The sequence below is a fragment of the Pipistrellus kuhlii genome, unplaced genomic scaffold (assembly GCF_014108245.1).
Source record: "Pipistrellus kuhlii isolate mPipKuh1 unplaced genomic scaffold, mPipKuh1.p scaffold_m20_p_5, whole genome shotgun sequence".
Taxonomy (NCBI): domain Eukaryota; kingdom Metazoa; phylum Chordata; class Mammalia; order Chiroptera; family Vespertilionidae; genus Pipistrellus; species Pipistrellus kuhlii.
The window spans coordinates 65381413-65403596 of record NW_023425551.1 but is presented as its reverse complement, the minus strand read 5'-3'; the positions used below and the strand labels follow the sequence as shown (position 1 = coordinate 65403596).

At 36.5% G+C, this 22184-nt stretch overlaps 1 protein-coding gene across 6 annotated transcripts in view; it reads left to right on the top strand.

The window, feature by feature from the left end:
* The window catches only part of LOC118706153 (muscular LMNA interacting protein), a 241572-nt gene that overhangs the window by 71323 nt on the left and 148065 nt on the right, over positions 1 to 22184 (top strand). The window contains exon 1 of one of the 6 annotated variants that reach the window (XM_045572967.1): positions 15891 to 16004. The exons of the other annotated variants lie outside the window; for them this stretch is intronic. The gene's annotated coding sequence lies outside the window, so the exon portion shown is untranslated. Of the gene's footprint in view, positions 1 to 15890; positions 16005 to 22184 lie in introns of those variants that run through there. 6 annotated transcript variants of the gene reach the window in all.

Sequence of the window (22184 nt, the reverse complement as noted above, 5' to 3'; positions counted from 1 at the left end):
TGTTCATTTATTTTCACTTACTCCTTGGGTAGGGGCTATAACTGAATATCAAGTCTTCAAATGATCTATATATCTCAATAATGGCCACATTTATATTTTCAGACAAAAACCTCATATTCAAACTCCTGACTCAACATCTTTACTTGGATTTCTACAAGACTTCTCCAATCCTGCATGTCCAAAATTCAACTCCTATTCTTTCTCAGAGAAAATTATTTAAGGTGTTTTTTTTTTCCTTCCCCATTTCAGCTAAAGGCAGCTCCATTTTTCTAGTTGCTCAGATCCAAAACTTTGAAATAATCATTAACTCCCCTCATCTCCCATACCCCCAAGGCAGTTCATGAGCATCACTATGGCTCTCCCCTCAAACAATTCAGTCTCCCTAATTCTTCCTCCATAGCTACTATCCTGGTCCCAAATCAATCCTTTCTTGCCTAGATTTAGTGCAAAATTAGTGCCCCTCTTCTCTCTCTTTGCTTCCAAACCATGTTATCCCTTGGTCTATTGCAGCGATTTTCAACCATAAGAATTTTTTAAAATATATTTTATTGATTTTTTACAGAGAGAAATAGAGAGTTAGAAACATCAATGAGAGAGAATCATCAATCAGCTGCCTCTTGCACACTCCCTGCTGGGGATGTGCCAGCAACCAAGGTACATGCCTTTGACCAGAATCGAACCTGGGACCTTTCAGTCCGCAGGCCGAGGCTCTATCCACTGAGCCAAACTGGTTTTGGCCATAAGAATTTTTAAAGCATGCAATACCTGACGGTTTAGTCAGGGGCATTGACCTCTCTTCCCTTATATTGTCAAATAATAATAATAATAATAATAATAATAATAATAATAAAAAAAAGACAACAGCCAACACAACAATAGCTGTCCAGGGTGAATGTATCAAAATTATACTTTTTTTTTCAGATCAGCAAAAATTATATTTTTTGGTGTACTGCAGAATTTTAGTAATTAGTTTATGGGTGCCATAGATTAAAAAAAAAAAAAGGTTGAAAATTACTGGTCTGTTATCTTCTTTTATTTTTAAGTGTAAATATTTATTCTCTTGCAAAGTTTTAGATTCTCCCACTCCCAGCATTTTCTGGGACATTTTGTCCAAGCAAATCAGTTTAAATAAACCAATATGATTAGTGTCTATTGCCCAATAATTGTACGTATAAAATAAAGCAGTAGTTTAGTTATATTTTTGCTTCAGGCTAACAAAGAATTCATTGAAGCTTTTTTATAATTGATATTTGTGATTTGTTAGAAACAGATAAGCATGTTTTGTACTAATATGTTTTAATATATACATTATTTTAATATTTTTACCGTTTTTATATTTCACTTGATATTAAAAATATCAAAGCTGCAGAAACATTATAAGAATAGTACAATGAAAAGCAAAAAATCCTTCGTCTAGATTCACCAATTATTTAACATTTTGACATATTTGCTTTTATACCTCTATATCTATTATTTATCTATTTATCTAGCTATCATTTTTCTTGTTCATTTTTTTCAAACTAATTGAGAGTAATCTATACACATTATGGCATTTCATCTCTAATAGCTCAGCATGGATTTTCCTAAGTATAAGAAAATTTTCTTATGCAACAGTTATCAAATTTAGGAAATTTAACATAGATACAATAATGAGATGCAAAACAAATAATTCTTGTATTTATTATTTATTAACTAGAGGCCTGGTGCACAAAATTCATGCATGGGGGGTGGAGGTGTCCCTCAATCCAGCCTGTACCCTCTCCAATCTGGGACATCCCTCTCACAATCTGGGACCACTGGCTCCTAACTGCTCACCTGTCTGCCAGCCTGATCGCACTCAACTGCCCTCCCCTGCCAACCAGATCACTCACAACTATCCTCTCCTGCCATGACCCACCTCCTCCTCTGGAGATGCCAGAACTGGCCTCCTCCACCCTATACAGAGATGTGGGACCCCTAGGCCTCACCATGTGGAGCAGCCACTGGGCCCTGTCCTCTCTGTGTGTGTGGCCATCTTGTGGAAGACATCTTGTGACAATGTCGTGCAAGGGCATAACACCATGTAGGCTTTTATTATATGGGATTATTGTATTTTTCATATAAACAACTGTAAACTTACTTTTACTTCATTCTGTATTGCCCTTTATAGCATTATTTCTTTTCAATCCAGAATGCAGTCTGGAGTCATGTTTTATATTTACATATCATATCTTTTTGGCTTTCTTTATATAGGATAGTTTCTCATATTTTCTTTGTCTTTTTTGATATTGATGTTTTAAAAGTACAGAATATTTATTTTGTAGTCCTTTTATTTAGGGGATTTTTGCTGTTTTCTCCTATCAAATTCAGGTTATTATTTTTGACCAGAATGAAATATAAATGATATAGTCTTCATATCATATCATATATCATATATCATATATATCATATCATATCATATATCATAAAGCACATGATTTCAGTATGTTCACTTTATGTTGATGCTAATGAACACTTGTTTAAGGTGGTGTCTACCATACTTGTTCCTTTAGCAATTAATACATAGTGTATGAGGAGATATTAAACCTCCTTGTGTTAACTTCTTTTATTTTTGTTGTGTGGTTTAATGTTGTCAATTCTAAATCTGTTAGGTTAATTTGTTTCTATTTAGATTCACTTTTAAGATCTTCATTATTGTTGATTTGATTTTATCTTTTTAAACATGTAAAACATTGGAATGATTTTTTAAATCAAAACTATGCAAAGAAGTGTAATTTAAGATATAACTCCTTCCTGCCTTTTCCTTCCCTTCTCCACTTTAAGTAATCACTTTATTTATTTATGTTTTATCTTTCTTGTTTTCTTTCCTAATATAGTAATCAGAATGATTCTTTCAGAAGAAGCATAGTGAAATCACGTAACTGCTTGGCTTCAAATACTCCAAATGGTTTCCCATCTCACTCAGAATAAAAAACAAAGCCCATTGTCTGACAGAGCCCTCATGATCTGGCCCCATTCTCAAGTATGATTATATCCCCTCCTGTGGCTCTTCCCCAGGATCACTCATCCTCAGCCACACTAGCCTCTGTTGCTCAAACATGACACACATTTCCCCATCTTTGGGTCTTGGCTTTTGCTGTTACCTCTTTCTAGAGTATAGATATGTGTTTAGTTTACTAGTATTTACTCACTTTTCTCAATTCCTTTCTTAAATGTCACCTTTAAAAAAATCTTCTCCAATTCAATCTATTTACATCTATTTTACTACCATCCTCAGATCTTCTGGTGCACCCTGTCCATTTTCCATGCTTATCCACTCCCCACCCCAGCACTATTAATTTCTAACATGGAGCACTTATTTATTGTCTGTCTCTCTCACATGGGACAGAGGCTTCAGAAGAGCAGGGATTTTATGTATTTAGTGCACTTTCAAATTTCTAGGACCCAGAATAGTGCCTAACACATAGCCAGTGCTCAGATCAATATTGATTGAACAACAATGAATGAATGAACATGGTTGAAGAGATAGCAATAGAGAATGGCCTTTGAAAGATCCATACCATTATTGCATCAAAGTTATAACACTACACTGTGGCTGCAGCACTTTGGCAACCGTGAGGGTGGAGAGTAGGGAGGTGTTCCACAGTCTGCTTTAGGGATGTAAACTGCTGAGGAGGTGGGAGGTTCTAATTTACAGCAAATAGCTTTGGGGTGTAGACTGTTTATTAATAAGAATGAACTGAATGAATTAATTGAGGTGGGTGGTAACATAAAAGAAACATATTTTAAGTAAAGAAAATGTTACTTGAAGAAAAAAAGGAAACCAGGAAGGAAAAATAAAGCAAATGGGAATGAGTACAATGAAAAGAGCAAAAGACTCAGGCAAGTGGGGAGACCCTTAAAAGCTCTTGGTGGCTCCTCCTTCTTCACCCTGGGACAGCTGGTCAAGGAAGTGTGTGTGAGACAATGAGAAGAAAGAAAATCCCAGCTCTCAACCCACAAGGGTATGTTTGCTGTAAGAATATCACTTTGCCCAAATAAAAGAAAGCAGGTTTAGCCCGGCCCATGCTGCCATTTATGGAACTGATGAAGAAGAGTTTACCTAAAAAGCACAAAATGACTTCAGATGCTTATGAAGAAAATACCTATTTTAGGCTCTTCTACACCTTGCCCTTTGCCAGAAGGCTGTCTGCCAGTCTGCACGCCGACTTTCTATAGGGCCAGAAGCTGTACTTGGGGAATGTGTCCAAAGGGAGAACATCTGGATGGGTTGAACTTACTCTTTATTCAACTCCAATTTCTTGAACGGAGCAGCTCCCTTTGGGAGTCTTCAGAAAGGGCTTTGGTGTTATTTTCACTTGAGCTCTTGTTCCAAAGATAAAATATGCATATTCTTATGCTAATGTGTTTTCCAACTATCAGACATTTAGTTGAAACCAGGTGGTTTTGGAATTGAGGTAAAATAGTTTGTCGTTTCTGAAGAAAGTCCAAGGGAAAGAGAGAAATGTTTGAGAGGGCTTTGAGGCATCAAACTTCCTGAACATGTCAAAGGTCATGGAGGTTCAGGGAGGAAGAGGTAAGAATATGACCTATGTAGGAGACCTGAGAAACAGGGAAAGACACACAAAATGGACTAGCAGTGTTTTAGCCTTCTTTGCTTCCTAGTGTTTCTGTATTATATAAGATAGTCTTGATGCCAAAGTTGAAAAAGGCCAGTGAGCATGAACTATCATAGACTATGTCATTACTTAACCTTACCCATGAAGATAAATGCCACCCATCCTACTGTTATCAATTAAAATTGAGTATTGACTGGTGAAAGTGGGGGGCCTCTTTTCCCCCTGGGTGTGGGAGGTTGTGTCCAAAGAATTTTCTGAGATTCACATAGGAGGGTGAGTGATTTTCATTTGTGTGAAATTACATCCTTAGGTTTGCAAATCCTATTTCTCTTAATCCAGTCCTGGAAAATATGCAGCTGGGAATTCAGTAGAGCTTGAAGCAAAGCCAGGGTCCATAGCTTTTGTTTGATGGTGGAGTTGGGTCCAGTTAAGCATTAGGCTAGTTGTGTTCTATTATTCCATTGTGTGAGAGAACCCCATGGGCAAATGCAGGAGCAGGAGAGCTCTGCAAGCCAGGAATCAAGTGTGAGCAAGCAAGAGAGAGAACTCCTTTGCTTAGGAGCTTACCTTAAATCTTCCCATGCTTGTAGCGAGGGAGTTCTCATGTGTGACTGACAAGCAAATATCTTCCCTATGTCACCCAGATTTTACTGGGCATATGTCTATTCTTCCTTTGTCCAGTCCCTTCCTCTAGGATCTGCAGGGAACAGATCTAGACAGTGTTAAATTGCAGCTTCCTGGCAAAGCAGCACAAATGAATGCTTATATTATTTGGCCTTTCCTTTGCTCCTTTGCTCCTTTTCTCTTTTTAATGGCCAGCTTAATACAACAGTATCACCACCATCTCTCGACCGTATTCTTTAAATTACAGGAGCATCAAAGAATGTCTCCTGAAGCCCATCTGTATCTTATATGTTAGGGTAAATTGGCTTCTTGACTTTGTTGGGTACTGTTTACCAGTCCCCACAAGGCTCAAAAAGCGTTGTGTCATAAAATCAGCTACTATGCACTTGAATAGTTTAAATGATTCCTATTGCAGTGGTCTCAAATGAGTAAGCACATCACAGTGGTTGTGCCAGACAATCCATTAGGGCATGGAGAAAAGTTATTAATCTATATTAATTTTCATTTTCACTATTTTAATTTCATTTTCACGATTTTAATTTCCATTTAGGTGCATGGTTTACATTATATATTGTGCAAGAGCACACGCATAACATAATAAATATTTATATAGAGAAAGCATGTACTCAAATTATTTTATTGGTGGGTACATACTCCAGAAACCTTGGTGACCACTGTCCCAGTATGCCCTTTGATACCCTTACCTCAGCTTAAAAAACCTTTATGTGCTAGTACCCTGAGATCCGGCCTTCACCTTCAGGAAGGATTTAATAAACACTTAAGAGCTTCAGCATTATAAAGGATTCGACCCCTACAGGAAGGAAATTTCTTTGTCTTCTTTTTTAATGGGCATGCTCATTGTGATGTTATGGATGATACCTCAATAAAATTTTTAAAGATATCTTTCAAAGTAACATTTTTTTTGAACAAATAAAAAAATTGAGGCTTACAACAAAAAATGTAAACTGTTTCTAGTGGAACCTAAAAAAACAGAATGAAAATATAATATTTTGACAAAATTATGGTGTATTTTTAAGAAAAAAATTGTGCTCCCATAACAAAAGTACATTCATAAGCATTTTCTTTTTAAAGAAAGCTGATTTTCTCTAAAAATTTTAGTTGTATTAGTAATAAATTGACTCAGGAATTTAAAAATGCAGAGATTCTATATACATTTTCCCATGCTGAGTTACATAACTTTATTTATTGAAAAGAAGTCCTTTCACAACAATAACATTTCAACGAGGCTAAAATATCTATTTTCAGGGTATAAATACTATTGGGAATTGCCTTAACTGAGCTTCAATTTTGGATTGCTTGATCTTTTATATCACCTGAAAATGTTTATATCACAAAGCCATAAGATAATTTTACTCCAGTATTTGAAGCTGTGTTTTTTCTTTGAATAGAGTACAGGATGTGATGGGTCTGAGGGTTAGCTGAAGGACCCAGATTTATTTAGGACAGTCTTACTTCTAATGGATGGCTCATGCAATTCAAATTCTGATACTGTTCTTCACAGAATGGTCATGTCTGACCATCTGAATCTTTCAGGAATCAGAATCAGAATGCCCTAGAACAGCATCTCAAGAAACAAAACCAAACACTGTCCTGTAACATCAAATGCACTTGAAGAATTTGCTAACACTTGAATTAAATCCAAATACTGGGTTTATTTTTACACTAAAATCTATATTGAACATTTTTTAAGTATTTAATTTGAACTGCTGCCAAACTTCAACATTTTCAAAAACTATTGAACTGTAACAAACCTAGGCCATCAGTATATACTCTGAATTAAATTGGATTTGATCCAGGGCATTTGTCTTATTTCCCTGAATTAAATCTCCTCAAAGCAATAGTGTCCCCATTCCACCATAACTAATTTTTTATTCATCTTTACTGATAGTACCTCTCCCTAATAAGATTTTTAATATCCTTACCTCTCATTTGGAAGTATCATTCTTAGAAGAAATTGAGTTGAATAATCTATCAGTTTTTATTTGTTTTCTGATCCTTTTTTTCTTTTCTTGTGCTGTTGCATATTAGGAATATGCAGAAAACGAGCAGTTCACAGAATTCACTTTCCTGTTATTGATGGAATCTGATGCTTGAGGGATTTAAGTTTTCCTCTCAACTCTTCCTCAGTGCTAATCCCTTACCATGTCTTCTCTGGCAGAAAATGCTCAGATTGCTATAGAAAGCATACCAACTATTTATTAAGGATGTGCTGAGATACAAAAGTTATGCACAACAACTATATTGAAGGATATCTATTCTGTCTTAGAGACAACTAGATTTACAAATTACTCAGTCATTCTCAGGAAGATACTCATACCTCTATAATCAGTTACCATGTTTGATAGCCTTATTCTAAGTCTTTCACTTTAACTTGTTTTTATTTTCACTTTTTATCCAGAATAACTTCCTTTGACCATTAAAATATTAATCCTTATGACTCTAAGACAGTCACTTTGACCTTCTCAGTTGGATCCACTGGTTGGTATATGGGCTCCAGTTTTATGCAGGGCATTCCATCTGGGTTAAGTGTTTTGTGTGTGTGTGTGTGTGTGTGTGTGTGTGTGTGTGTGTGTGTATGTGTGTGACAGAGAGAGATACACACACGTGCACACACGCACACACACACGACAGTATAGCAGATGATTTTGGCATGCATGACTTTAACATTCTCAAGCAATCTTGAAGCTCTAAGTCATAGAGTCATACATTGAACTGCAATTATGTTGAACCTTAACTTGAATTCCATGAATTTAAGGTTAATGTAGGGGAGCAAATTACTTGTCTAGTGCATGTTTACTCAGCTTCAGCAAGGTTGACATTTTGGGCCAGATAGGTGGTTGTTGAGGGAGGCTGAGCAGTGCATTGTAAGATATTTAGAGGCATCCCCAGCCTCTACCCACTAGATGCCAGCAGTACACCTCTCCCCCGTGTTGTAATAACCAAAAATGTCTTGAGACATAATCCTTGAGGGGCAAAATAGCCCCAGATTAAGAATCACTTCTGGGTTGTTAAATGAAAGTTAGGCCATTGAAATTTGATTCTTGAGAACACATTTGTTTAATAAAACTACAAAGTTACCCTAAGTTTTTGTCTTTTAAGTATGCTTACTAAATATGGAAGACTAAATACTATAAAATGTATATTCCTTTTAAAGGAGACAGACGTCTAACAGCTGAAGCCTCTAAAAATCTTTTTCAGTGAAGTTTGAACTAAATACGACCTCTTTTTCTATTGAGTAACAATGTTTCCAGGATAAGCATTCTTCATAGACACCGTTTGAGAGAAATTATTGATCAATTGAATATAGGAGAACATGGAGAACGGAAAGATTTTATTCAAGGAATCTGGCCAGGAGACTGGATTAGCTTTGTCTATAAGATAGGAATAAGAGTGTATTTTCAAGATCTGTGGAAGATAAATGAGTGAGTTCTAAATAAATGGTGATTTTGATTACTGTCAATGAAATCTAACCATTCCTCCATTGAGGTGGAGAACAAGCAAATGACTTGGCTTTTAATGTCGGGGAACAGCCTCAAGTGCTCCTAGGATCAACTCTCATGATCCTTCTAAACCCTAGGCCTCCCCTTATAGATCTCTCTTAATTATACTCACATCTGTTTGAGAACTTGTAAACACTCAGCACATTCACATATGCCTATTTACTCTCTCATTTCTTTGTACTTAACTAATTTCATGATTCCTGCTTTTTAATTCTTCAGATTTCAGAGTCATTTCTCTTCTCAGCAAATTGGCACTGAACTGAGCTTGTGTTTCTGAATACTAATCCATGAAGAGAGTTTTCAGAAGGGAAATTGCAGCTAAGTGAAGCACTGTTAATTTGTCAACCTGGATTCTTTTTACAACATGACTTGACTAGGATCTGGAATTAAATACCAAGGGAGAGGATTAAAAATAGAAGGGGTTTCAATTTCAGAGAGTGAATTCTTGAAGTGTCTTTCCTGCCCTTTTCATTCCATTTATCACATACCCTGGCACTACCATTTCTGCAAATGAGGCAGTGTTTCCTCTGGGACTTCCAGATGAAAATGGAATAAAAAAGGCCAAATTCTTTTGGCTGGGTTTTTCTGCAGAAGGGGAAGTTGCCATCTCAATGCAAATTGTAACATTTTTGGCCTAGAATTAGCATATATGGTACCCTTCAAGTGGAGAACAAAACTGGAAAATTTTGCCCTTCTTACATATCCTGATCTATGTTTGATTCATTTCAATATGGGTGCATATTTGATGATGGGCTGGGAAACATCTAATTTGGTCTTGTTTCATTTACTGTAGACAAATAGTACCATGAGAGTTGGGCAGGTTTTACAGAACCTTTTTCTTCATTGATCATATTTTCCATTCAAAATATACTACTATAGGTATAATTACATTATATCAATAATATAGTAAATTTATTATTACTATTAATATACCAATGGTGTTATAATAATGACATAAACAGCATGATAATAAAACTCATAACAGGATAGCATTCATTATAGAGTGGTTACAGTTTCTCAAGAATTGCAATATTTTGAGATGCTGACAGAATTTGTAAGAAATATAATTCTATTGATTCTCAGTCACTTTAGCGAATGGTTTGATTGGCTTTATTGAAGTGAGAATGGGTTATAGAGTTAATGACTCCTAAAGCTGCACAAAGCTTGCAGATCACTTGGTCCAATGGTTTTCAAAATTGTTAACCACAAATTTAGTGTGCATGTAGTCACAGAAATCTGAAACAGAGTCTCTGAAATAGTGCTCATTTGGATATTTTCTATTAAATTTTATTTTGTTCCATTCTATTATTCTCTTTTCTAATTCACTTAAAAATGCTGAACAGGAATCACTCGAAGTCATAACTTCTGATTTGAAAAGCACTAATCTAGGTCCAATAGCTCATTGGCAGCTAATGCGGCTGTTCTTTGAAAAACATACGGAATTTCAGAGTCAAGTCACTTAGTATTTGGCCCTTACAAGGTGATTCCAAGCTAATTCAGTAAGACTTTCAAACTCCTCCGATGGAATTCAGGAGGCCAGCACGACCCACTGCACATGCACAGGCACACTTGCTAATCTCTGCGACTGGCCCTGTGGCACACCAGGCCCAAGAAAGCTGACTCATGTTGTTGGCTTGGGGTTACCTTGTATCTTTGGCATGGTGGTGGGATACACGAAAAATTCCCAACTTGCCTATTTACAACTCTGGGCCTTGGAGAGCCTATGGACAACACAGCAGGAGAAATCTCAGGAGCAGGTGCCAGCACTTCCTGCTCTTCTCCAGGCTGCCGTACAGTACGTGCTTTGAGCACGTCATTTACCTTTTATAGAACTCTATTTTCTCTCTCTCTGCAGCATGGGGGTAATAATATCACCCATCTTTTCTCCTGGGCTTTTTGTGAGGATCAAATGAGAGGATAGGATAAATGCTTTTGGAAGACCACAATGACACATGCATAAAGAATATTTAAGAACATTTCCCTACTTGTCAAAAACAGGCATAATATTTTTTTCCTTTATTTTTAAAGCATAGAAAGGCACAAGCAGGATTATATAGAATTGTTTTTATATTTCTTCTAAAAAATTAACATTAGTAAAATCAAAGGTTGGATTTGCTGTTTATATTTTTCATACATATTACAATAAATAAAACTTAAAGTGTTTGTATGTGTATCTCCTAAAATAATCCTGAATAAGAGCCAGGGATACATGCATCTCACTCTGGAATGTGATGGTGAAGAGCAGACAGTTGTTTGGCCATGGCTAGATCTAGGCTCAGACCCGCCCTCCACCCCATCTGCTCCCTGTGTGATGGCCGACAAATTAGTCAACCACTAGCAGGCTTGGTTTCCTCCCTCCTCGGAGGAATGAGGATGCCCCTGCCAACCTCACAGCACTCTAAAGACATTTATGAGATAATATAGGGGCTGGTAAACCACACCTGCACACCGGCAAGCCCATTTATTTGTACACTAGAGGCCCAGTGCATGATGAAAGTGTGCGTGTGTAGGGTCCCCTTAGGCCTACCCTGCCATCAGGACCGTGTCTCCCCCCCCCCCCCCCCAACTCCGCACATGCTCCGTGGATGCTGTTGGTGGCCCGCAATGCTCCCAGCTCGCGCCACCTGCCCCTACCGCAGGCCACGTGTGTGCTCCCATCCCAGCCCCCATGGTGGGAGCACCTTTGATCGCCACCTGGGGACCCAAGCTGTGCTCCCTGCTCCCGCCTGCCCAACGCCCATTCCCTGTGCCCTCTTTACTGTGCGGTTCTGCCCACTCACCACCTGTCTTGCTGCACGGCCCCCCCCCCCCCATCCCCTCCCGTCCCCGCTGACCAGTTGTTGGGATGTGATTCATAACGGCATCACAACCACAGGCCTTTTATGATATAGATTTTCTATGATTGCTTTCACCCCTACAGTGGCAGAGTTGAGTGGTTGTGACAGGGAAAGTATGATCCAATGAGTCTAAAATATGTATTATCTGGCCCTCTAGAGAAAAGTTTGCCAATTCCTGAGAACTGTCTGATAATGAATGTGAAGCACTAGCCGTTTCTGGCACATAGTAAATACCCAAACAGAAATAGCTGCTTTTTCTTATGCAGTGATAATGGAAATGAAGGCGACATGAATTATGTTAATACTGATGATAGTAATAACAGATGATGGTGGTGTTAACAGTGATGATGATAATAATAATCTATTTTTGGCTGCTAGCCTCGGTTTCTATTACCCCATTGTAGAAACCACTCTTTTTATATTGCCCAAATATCTAACATTTGAATTTCTTTCTTTCTTCAGTATTAAACTTATTTTTTCAGCAAAGGATCTGAGACTGGCTATGAGGTAAAAGAATGAAGTTCTAGATATTTTAGGCTTAATCAACAGGGGTGGTATTGTGGGGGGAAATCCAGATCTGCTTCTTGTCCACTTCTGCAAATATTCTCTTCATACTTATTTTTTATGAGGGATTCCCCCCAACCCCTGCTAAAATTACATTGTCAGTGTGTACCAGAGGCCTTCACTTGTGCAGGGCTTTGAGATGAGTTGAAATAATCTTTCCTATGACATGGATAATTTTGCTATTATCTATGGCCAAAAACCTATTTTTAGCATGCACCAACCCTGATATATCTCCAAGTCAATGAGACTCACTCAAAAACTTAGCATCTGTTTTTTTTTTCGTTTTTTTTTCTTCCAGTTCTAAATTCATGAATAGGATCTGTTTCTTTATTTGAAGCAGTTTCCCTGGCAACTGAACCACCCTTACAAGATCAGAGCAGTTTGTCACTTTCAAAATTTGACTTTCTGAGGAGGCCTTCTGACTCAGGGGCATGAAAAAAAACAACATCCAAACACAAACATTTCTAAAACACTCACGTAGGGAATTATAAATTGAAACTACACGTAGGTGACTTTTCTGTGGATTGGTGTCAGTCCCCGACATCACCACCATCCCCAACCAACCAGCGAAGATTGCGATCTGTTGAAGTAGCTATCTTTGTAACAGAGAACAGATGGGAGTGATTCTTAAAGTGGCTAAATTACCTTCCAGCTATATTCTGGGAAACAGTGGGTAGGAGAAGATACAGGAAGATTTGCAGCAGGCAGCCACACAAAGTGAACTCACCTTGTTATTGTTCAATCTTGCTTGACCGCAGGCTGAATTAGAAGGATCAGTCACAGCTCAGAACTCAACATGGGGACACAGACTTTTCTTCCCTCTGCTCATATAGAGCAAAGAAAGTGAGAGGATGGTTCTCAGTTAATTCTCAGACTGGCTTTTCATTTATTACTATTATTATGGTTCTTTCAGCCCCTGCTGCTGCTGGACCAGCATCAGAACCTCATTCAGTTCTGGGGTTCTTTCCCCTCCACAATCCTATTCCAGCTACAGCTGTAACTAGAGTGCAATGGGGAGTGGATAGAATGATTACAGTAGGAAAGAAGGATGGAGTACATAAGGAAGTAGGCTGCTTTCTTATGTCATTTTCTTCTCACCCCTTCACAAAGCGGAGACACAAATTTAAGAGACCTCTGGAAAATTATGACACTCTTTAGAGACCTCCAAGTGAGTTTAGATTGAAAGAGAATTGGAGCATTTGAGAGAAGAGTGGAAACAATAACAGTGGGTGTTTAATCAAAGTATTTTCATAATGAATTTGCAGCGTGATCTCAAGATTAATGGTGAGTTTTCTCCCTTGGAAGATTTTCCCCAAGAACACAGTGTTTCTCATAGCAATCCAGTCAACCAGGCAACTGTCCCCCATTAGCTTGCACTTCAGATGGGATGTGTCTGTAGGCCCTGGCAGCATCTAGGCTTTACATGGAGTTAAGTAAAAATGCATGTTCTGAAAAACAAGGGCCTTAAGCTTTTCTAAGTCAATGCTGGTTATAAGACGCAGAAGGAAAAATTAAAAAATATATATATTTTATTGATTTTTTTTACAGAGAGGAAGTGAGAGGGATAGATAGTTAGAAACATTGATGAGAGCAAAACATTGGTCAGCTGCCTCCTACACAACCCCTACTGGGGATGTGTCTGCAACCAAGGTACATGCCCTTGACTGGAATTGTACCTGGGACCCTTCAGTCTGCAGGCTGACACTCCACCCACCAAGCTAAACCAGTTAGGGCAGAAGGAAAATTTTTTTTGGGAAAAAAAAACCTTTAGAAATATAAGTACCACAGCATTCATATGAGAGGGAAAAAGTTGAGCACTTCCAAACTCAGATATAGATTTCTGGTAGACCTGAACCATTTTGGTAGAATGAACTCAAGTGAGACTGAAGAGACCTGGCTAGAATGAAGGGTACATGTTAGGGCAGAGTAGAAATTAAAATGTTGTTAATCAACTTAACATTAGATCTGTCTGTAGACAAGAACGAAATCTCACCATTGATGCTTACTTCTCTCACATAAAAAAAGTTCAGAAGTTGTCAATCTCTACTCTGATTGGGAGCTCCTTCTGCTAATTCATTCATATTTCTATCATCAGTGTCTAATGTGGTTGCTAGAAACCCAGCCATCACATCCAAATTCCAGAAGGCAGGATGGTGGATATAATAAAGCAGCGTTTTTCAACCGCTGTGTGCCGCGAGATGTTGCCTGGTGTGCCGTAGGTGCAGACAAGACAAGAATTTTATAATTTTTCACTATTTTGTTTACTTAATATTTCATAATAAAGTATTAATAATTATAAAATACTTTCTTTGTGTTTATTTGATTCCTATTCAAGAGAATTACTTTATATATAGTCAATATAGGCACAGAGTTAAATTTTTTAACATTTTCTAATGGTGGTGTGCCTCGTGATTTTTTTCATGAAACAAGTGTGCCTTTGCCCAAAAAAGGTTGAAAAACACTGTAATAAAGTAAGGCATTGTACACCATTTTAAGGAGACTTACTTTTAATTACATCTCAGTGATTACAGCTTAATCACATGGCCACACCTACCTGTAAGAGAGGCTGTAGAATATAATCTTTGCTTTTTCAAAATTATATTGACAATTTTTTATTATTTAAAATCACTCTAAACATGTATTTTAGACTTATAAATAGGCATAAGAGCTAAGATATATCATTTTAATTCCCTTAAATAAACTCTAAAATAAAGTATTTATTTATAACTACATTTAGAAAGGTGTTTCAGTGTTGTGACTTTCCTGAAGCTGCCCAGAATATAACCTTTAAATAAAGCAGCAATATACACACCTGAGAAGAATTTAAATTACAATTAAAGAATATATTAGCATATTTTATTTCAGATGATAGAAACAAATGAGAAAATAATAAAAAAGCAAAAATGTGGTGTTTTGAAATGATGGTAGCAGTAAAACATTTCTAGAATTATTAAAAAGAAGAGTTATTTTATATGAGTGTATAAAATGTCAATATTTTTAGACATATTTAATTAGGCATTAATATTAATAATCATCTAACATATGAGCATTTTCTACATACCAGGCACTATGTCAAATGCTTTATGTCTATTGTCTGAATTAATGGAGCCTATGAGGTAGGTTTTCTAAATGATCTATTACAGATGAGGAAATGGAGATTTCAAGCACTTAATAAATCGATCCAGATCATGAAACTTATTAATGGTAGAACCAAGCCCCCTGCCCATGTTTGTCAAACTCCCCAATCCAATCACTTGCACGTTTTCTTTAAAAGTAATGAATTGGTGAAAGTACACTCATTTTTTTCAAGGAGACAAAAATTTCATGTATATTTTTCATAGGAAATGTTAAGAGTACTTAATGATTATTCAGTCTTTCCCTAAAAAAACTATTTTAGAGAGGGATTCATTTTGTTTTATTTTTTCCTATGTCATTTTAAAAAGGTAAGATTAAAAACAACAACACCCAATTTAAGTAAAATTTGAAGTCCTGAGGGAAAATAAATTGCATTTTCACTAGTAAGCTTATTGAGAGAATTGAAATGATGCATTATGGACCTTAGTAAATGTCTCCAGAAAGAAAGAGCTCTTTCTGTCTTCACAGCAAAACATTTTAATGACTGTGCTTTGTAACAATGATGTTTTTGTGTCTCAAATTCCTTTATGCCTACGACTGCTCAACTGAATGTCATTAGAACCTCTAGAACTTATTTCCAAGGCTCTCCCATCTCCTACATGGTCACATGTTGATTTGAAAAAAAATTATATATATTCATAGATGGACATAATTAATACAGGATGGGTAGCAGAATCTGAGACTTACAGACTGCCAGCCTGCTCAGCATTCCTAACTCTGTCCAGGTAATCAGATTTATCAATGTCCATACATGGTTTCAAAAGACTGAGAAGTGATTCTTAAAATATTTCTACCAGGAACACTGTAATCAGATTTCTGAGTAAAATAATACTGAGATTGAAAACCAAAGACTTGAAAAGTGTTTCTGTTTTCGAATTTGATACTAATTAGTCTGGATGGGCTTGCTGGAAATAAGTTTGCCTTTGCCTTTCCATGTAATTGTATCAATTAACAAAATCACCAGTGAGAATGGATTTTCATTATATACAGAGATGTAAACTATATAAAAAAAAATTGAACAGAAAAAAAATCCAAATACTAATTTTAAAGAAAAAGTAGTTTGACGTATATATTCAGTAACAATATTTTTATGAAATTTAAAAATGATGATTATGTAACTGGCATTTCTTGGTTTTGAATATATGCTTAATGTTAGATTGCTAGTTAATTTGGGCAACTCAACATTATTTCTTATAGCTACAACATCAACTAATCATGCCTGAGAGCTTATCAGATTGTAGGCATAATGTGGGGAATGTCCCATGTGTAATTTTACTTAATTATCACAAAATCCCTGTGAGTTAGATAATCAAGTTTCCTTATTGGAAATGAGGGAACCATTTTTCATTGTAAACTTTTAATAGACTCTTTATTATAATCCCTGAGCAAATTTGATAAATAGTGCTCTTTTCAGGTAAGATGGTTGCTATTTCAGTTTCCCTGTCATAATATACAAAAAATATCTTTAAATGATCTATTTTATTAACTGTCTTGAAAAATGTCTTCTTATATCCTGCATATTACTTCATCACCCACTGTGGGAAGAAAATAAATAAAAATGTTTTCCTCGTACTATCTTCTATATTGCTCCTTAATACCTTACCCTCAAAACAGTAGCCATTTCTGACTTAGGGAACCTTCTGTTATCTGATGTGATTCAGTCAGAGACTTGCCAGGGGGAGTTTAAATCCTAGTCTCAGTTGCTGATTTACCACTAAGATGAGTCCTGGGGAGAAAAGTTTTGTGTTTTATCTCTCATTTCTTCACGTTTACTCCATAGCCCCTTTGTTTCTTATGTTCTCTAGGGTAGGCATACACTGTTCATTCATTCATCCAACAAATGTACTAGTATGCTTACTATTTACTAAATGTGAAGCACTGGGAATACAGTGGTGATCAGAGCAAAAACACATCGTTAATTTCTATCTTCATGGAAGACTGCACGACAGCGTTGGTCCCAGGACTTCTCCCATTTTGCAGGAATATATTGGCATACTGGGTAAAAATTACTGTCATATCTAAAATTAGTAATTTGATTCACTTGCAAAGCTTCACCCACTCTATTATCTTTTACAAGTGCATATGCATCTTCATTCAGGAAAACCTCCCAGTCTAACTGGTGATTGATTCTGGAGGATCTGAAGCAAATGTTAATCTGTTAACTTGCTGCTCTATTTTAGCTAACTCCTGGTGAGTCTGGTTTTTAGCAATGCGGGCAAGTCACAGGGCTGGTAAAGGATTTTTAGGATGATGATAGATAAGGGTTAAGATGGTTAAAATCTGCCTTTCTGTTTTGTTTTGGAGTGACTACATTAAAGGGGGAAAAGGAGGAGACTGCAGGCAAACGTGATACTATTCTGATACTTGTGACAACTGTAGTTTTCCTTGGATCACATACATTTATCCTCTCCTAAAATATAATAAGATGTTAGTATTTTTCACATGTCCACTGTGTGTCAGACTACATATTAGAGGTATTATATGTCATCTCATTTTATTTTTACATTCATTCTGTGAGATTTGGATGTTTGTATTATGCCTACTTTATAGATGAAGACACTAAATCTCAAAGAATTTAAGTAACTTGCATAGTATCATCAGTTAATTATAGGTAGATTTATGATTTGAATCTGATTCTGACTCTAAGTTTGTTTCCATTAGTGAAATTAATAAATTAGTAGTATAAACATAGGTTAGAGCTCACCCATTACTTCAGATGTTTTTGAATATAAGTGCTATTTATTTAATATAATGACAGATTTTTTATAAACACATTTAGTCATTCAACAATATTTTCCTGTGTTTAAGCTGTACTATGCACATTTAAATTTATGTAGCTTTAATGCTCAGACCAGTGACAACATGCACTTTTTTTGGTGATATCTCATTTTATTTCATTTTAAATCTTTATTCTTGAAAGTATTACATATGTCCCCTTTACCCCTCCCCCCATTAACCTGCTATAGCCTGCTCCTTCCCCTATCCCAGGTCTTCACCACCCTATTGTTTGTGCTCATGGATTACACATACAAGCTCTAAAATTATGTTATAAAATACCATACATTATTTTTTTTTTAGCTAGACTGACATATACACAATAAGAGAATAACAGATATAAAAGTTAGAAAAGTCAGAATATGTAGCCACAGTTTTGCACATTTTGAGAATGAATACTGAAGGCTCGGGAAAAAATGTCCATCAGAACCCAACTCTCCTGGGTAGGAGTCATGTTAAGAACAAAATCCTTGCTGGTTACTGCATTGTAATGCACCCTTTACTACCACCTTTCTTATCACATTTCTATAAATGAGTATTTCTAAGGTAAGGCTGGCAGAAGTAGTCCACAAATATGAGTCAACATTTACCTGGATTCTGGCCAGGCAGACTTGAGTTCAAATCCAATTGCATCATGTGCTATTTAAGCAAGTAATTTAATCTCCCGAGTCTCATTTTTATTACTTGTCTAATGGACATCATAATTCTCATGCTGGCTGATTGACAAATATAAGAGATGATGTATATTAAATATCAAGAGAAACAGCACATAAAACTTTTCAAATGATACTTATATATATTATATGTAGGACAAAATCTGTCCTTGGGATGAATGAGTGCAGTGTTTGGGGTAGCCAGGGTGACCGCCTGTGGCTGCCAAGAGTGGGAGGAGTAATCTAGATAGAGATGCTTTTTCCATTTTAACAGATGCACCCTGGCCCCTCACATATCCTTTTGATGTTGATGCCTTCCACAGACGCCTGAAATATAATATTCATAGCTTTGGCATTCAGTGTATATTGTTATTTTTACATGTGTGCTCTATCTTCAAAGTAATAAAATTATACAGTGATTAAATCACTCATTACTCTGTGGACCCTGATATCAGATATTTCTTGAAGACAGAATTCTTTCTTGCCTGCTCTGAATGTTCCATATAACTATCATGAATGCACACAACCATTCACTTATTTAATGGCCACATATTGACACCCTCCTATGTGATAGGCATTATACTAGGTGATGGAGGTACAGCAGGGAACAAAATAGACATTTCCTGTTGTCATGGGGCTTGTATTCCAATTGGGAAGCCAGATCCTAAAGAACCCACTTTATAATCATAGAATTTTAATGGCAGCAAATGCGATGGAGAAGTACAAGGTACTAAGAGTGTACAACAGACCATTGCATCCCACACATGGGAGTCAAGGAAAGAGTCTTTAGATAATATTTTATGAAGTACACTGTGTGTCAGAAATCATTCAGTCTCATGATGAAATTACATCAATGCATCCTGGAATCTTAGAGTTCCTTAGGACTCAGCAGGGTGAAGTAGAACTAACCAGGGAGAAGGTGGCTGGAGAGCATCCCAGGCAGGGTAGGTAGCATGTCAGTCATTCATCTTCATTTTTAAAAGATAATACAGTAAGCCTCTCATATCATCCCCATCCCTGACTAGTACTCTATTTCCTAGAAGGGAGCCAACACATATATTGTCAAATTTCCTATATGGAATACTAGAGGCCTGATGCATGAAATATGTACAAGGAGCTTGGCCCTTGCAGTCTTGACTTTGACCAGAGGTCAGCTGGAAGGACATTGGGGAGGTTGTTCAACTGTCTGGTCTAATTAGCATATTATGCTTTTATTATTATAGATTATATCATGCCCTTTTCACCTCACAGCAGTATTGAAATATTATCATGGAGTTGCAAATAAATAGGTAGATTATGTCTTGGTTTGATCCAAATAATTATATTTTATGTCTATTGTCCTAAAGTAAAATTACTAATAGTTCCTCTGCCTCCTTTCGTGCTTGAGGATGTCCCAGTTTTTGTGGTAAATTCTGTGGTCATAGATAAATGGAGCTCAGATAAATCAAGAACCTGTCTTGGGTCACATAGCTAATAAGTAGAGGGTTGGGAAGACCATACCAGTACTCTGAACTACAGCCCATGTTCTCTCTACTATATTGCAAACACAACTAGTTATATCCACCCTTATATTGATTGTTCTTTCAATTTAGTACAAAAACAAGCTTTCTGACATTTGCCTTCAGTTATTCTGCTAAGTCATGTATTTCTATAGAATAGAAATGAAAAGAAATGATGAATTAAAGTAAAATATAAAATGTGTAAGTGAACAGTACATATTTTTGATATGCCTGTCTTCACACTTATATTTGGCCTATTCTTTATGTTACCCAAGTATGATGAAATTAATTTAAAATGCAATTGCTTCTGAAAGTCAAGATAAGACTCTAATGACAAAACATTGGTTAGTGATCTTTTTTCTTTCTTTTTTTTTTAAATATATTTTATTGATTTTTTACTTTGAAGATAGAGGAGAAGAGAGGGATAGAGAGCTAGAAACGTCAATGAGAGAGAAACATCGACCAGCTGCCTCTTGCACACCCCCACTGGGGATGTGCCCGCAACCAATGTACATGCCCTTGACCGGAATCGAACTCGGGACCCTTCAGTCCGCAGACGGACACTCTACCACTGAGCCAAACCGGTTTCGGCTGGTTAGTGTTCTTTTCTTTTTTTTTTTTTTTTTTTTTTTTTTTTTTTTTTTTTTTTTTTTTTTTACCAAAGTGATCTTTTCTATGATAATATACCCTATATGTGGAGAAGGGTCATGACTTATGGTGGGTAGAGTCTGAATGTAAAAAGATTAAAGCTTTTTGAATTATCAGTTAAACTCTTTTATGCTTAAGCCATTTTAATAACACATTTTGAACAAATTTTTATCATTATTAAAACTGAGTAATATAGATAAAATACTTAACCTTAGACTGTGATGAAGGCTTTTTAAAAGAATTCTTCAAATGTAAATATATCTGAAACATAAAATAGGATGCTGTTGCCTCCCTTTTATTTTAAATAAAGTACATATAAATCGTATTATACCAACAGTTACATTGGAAATAAATATTACTTTCCATGTTACATTACAAAATTATTATATAAATTAAGGTGTTAATACACCCTGTCTACTTTTTTTTTTTTTTACATATTTTATTGATTTTTCCCCCCTCCCTCCCTCCCACACATCCCCTCCCTCCCCAGAGTTTTATGTCCATTGGTTGTACTTATATGCATGGATACAAGTCCTTCAGTTCATCTATTATCTCCCCCAGATCCTCCTCCCCTCCCCGCTGAAATTTGACAATCTGCTTATTGCTTTACTGTCTCTGTATCTATCTTTTGGTTCATTAGTTTATAATGATCTTTATTATCCACAAATGAGTGAGGTCATGTGGTGTTTCTCTTTCATTGATTGGCTTATTTCACTCAGCATGATGTTCTCCAATTCCATCCAGGTTGCTGCAAATGATGAGAATTCCTTCTTTTTTATAGCAGCATAGTATTCCATTGTGTAGATGTACCATAGTTTTTGAATCCAATCATCTGCTGACGGGCACCTAGGCTGTTTCCAAATTCTGGCTATTGTAGATTGTGCTGCTATGAACATAGTCACCCTGTCTACTTACAAATAAGATTTTATGCACTGAATTCTGGGTCAGAATTTCTCTCTCTTAGAAATGATTCACTATGGAATCTTTGAATATTAGGATTAGATGTTGTGCTTCATCCCCAGCTGTTTCTTCCACCCACACTTTATTACTACCTCTTTGGACATATTTTGAGATATTTTAGACAATTCCTCATCTTCGCATTTAATCCATATTCCTGTGCTGTTGAATATGTTGTTCGTGAACTGTTGGCACAAGTGGGTTTGTAGTTGGTAGACCTGAGTGTGGGCAAGGGGCTGGGATCTGAGTTGCAATTTTATGTAGGGTGGTGAGGGATGCTTTGCAGTTAGTGATGCTTAAGCAGGGAGCTGGGAAAGTGAGGGAACAATGAGCTTGGGAGAAAACATTCCAGGGAGTGGGATTAGCATTCTCT